This window comes from Canis aureus, chromosome 27 (genome assembly GCF_053574225.1).
Source record: "Canis aureus isolate CA01 chromosome 27, VMU_Caureus_v.1.0, whole genome shotgun sequence".
NCBI classification, from domain to species: domain Eukaryota; kingdom Metazoa; phylum Chordata; class Mammalia; order Carnivora; family Canidae; genus Canis; species Canis aureus.
The window spans coordinates 44422393-44424277 of record NC_135637.1 but is presented as its reverse complement, the minus strand read 5'-3'; the positions used below and the strand labels follow the sequence as shown (position 1 = coordinate 44424277).

General features: G+C 36.2%; 1 pseudogene; it reads left to right on the top strand.

The window, feature by feature from the left end:
* The first annotated feature begins 376 nt into the window (after positions 1-376).
* LOC144299574 (large ribosomal subunit protein uL1 pseudogene) lies at positions 377-1017 on the top strand (annotated as a pseudogene).
* Positions 1018-1885: the final 868 nt, after the last annotated feature.

Below are 1885 nucleotides of genomic sequence, written 5' to 3'. Positions count from 1 at the left end.
TTTGTCTAACATTTGAAGACAGATCTTAGACAACAAAGCATTGAATATATAGGACATATTGTATATATAGTTACTTCTAGAAGAAATGGTATTTTGGGGGTAGATTATATAGATTGGAGAACTGTACACAAATTAATTTCATACTTTCATTCACATAAAGTTCCAAGTCTAGTTTATGGTGTTAGGAGTCAGGATACTATCCTTGGGGACGTAGTAACTGAACACAGCAGGGGGAGGTCCCCGGTGCTGGTGATTGTCTTATTTCTGATCTCACTCCCCTATCCATTCTGGAAACACATGGACTGTGCATATGATTTGAGGACTTGTCTGCATCTAATGTTATACCTCACAAATTTGAGGAAAATGTAAGCGAGCCATGAGAAACAAAGTCTCCTGCAACACCCTGTACGAGGTCCTGCATGGGAACCAGTGCAAGCACCAGAAGTTTCTGGAGACGGTGGAGCTGCAGATCGGCCTGAAGAACTATGACCCTCAGAAGGACAAACGCTTCTCGGGCACCATCAGGCTTAAGTCCACCCCCCGCCCCAAGTTCTCCGTGTATGTTTTGGAGGACCAGCAGCACTGTGATGAGGCCAAGGCAGTGGACATTCCCCACATGGACATTGAAGCGCTGAAGAAACTCAACAAGAATAAAAAACTAGTCAAGAAGTTGGCCAAGAAGTATGATGCCTTTTTGGCTTCAGAATCTCTGATCAAGCAGATCCCACGAATCCTGGGTCCAGGCCTGAATAAAGCTGGCAAGTTCCCTTCCTTGCTGACCTACAATGAGAACATGGTGGCCAAAGTGGAGGAAGTGAAGTCCACCATCAAATTCCAGATGAAGAAGGTGCTATGTCTGGCAGTGGTGTTGGCCACGTGAAGATGACGGAAGATGAGCTCATGTACAACATCCATTTAGCTGTCAATTTCCTGGTGTCCTTGCTCAAGAAGAATTGGCAGAACGTCCGGGCTTTGTACATCAAGAGCACCATGGGCAAACCCCAGTGCCTTCACTAACGGTTTAATAAATCCTAGTGCTACCGTAAAAAAAAAAAAAAAAAAAATTGAAGAAATGAAGAAAGATTCCATTGCTAAAAATGTTTGGAAAATAATGTTCCATAAGAAACTGTCTTTTAATTTGTTAATATAATGTTTAACATAATTTCATTTTCTACAACAAATTGCTTGATACATTTCAATTCTTAAATTATTCTGCACAGTGGGAAAACTTCTACAAATTAGAATACTGGAGACCTTCCAAAAAGATAACTTGTAAAAAATTGAAAAACTACCCTAAAAATATCAGTCTATTTGCTTTAGACTCTTCTGATAGGCAGCTTTAAACAAGTTTTCCATTCTTGAATTAATAATGTACTTCTTAAATATACTTATTGTTATAAATCTGAAAAGATGTTTTATCTTCCACCTAACACAATTTAACATCTTCACACATCAACTTTGTTGTGTTTTAATAGCTTAGGCACATTTCAATAATGTTGGGTTTTATTTTGTGATTTCATTACAAAACAGCTTGCGCAAACCAAATTCAAACAATCTTTTTATTTAAAATTCCATCTGAAAATTCATTTCTGGGTTTTAGTTTTTCTTTAAAAAGAAGCAAACATTTAGCCATGGCTAAATGAGCCATGGCTCACAAAATGTAAGAAAAAAAAAGTAAAAAAAAAAAAGAAAAAAATAGTTCATTTTGTCTTTCCACCGAAATTCCTTTGTTTTACAAAAAAAATGTTTTCAAACTTTAATTGATATAATCATACTATCTTAGAAGGAAATTTTGCTTTGTTTTGCTTGGTTTGATTTTGAATTTTAATGGGTAGTCTAATTTTTTAAAGATTTAAAAAATATTTGTTATCTAGATTAAAACTTT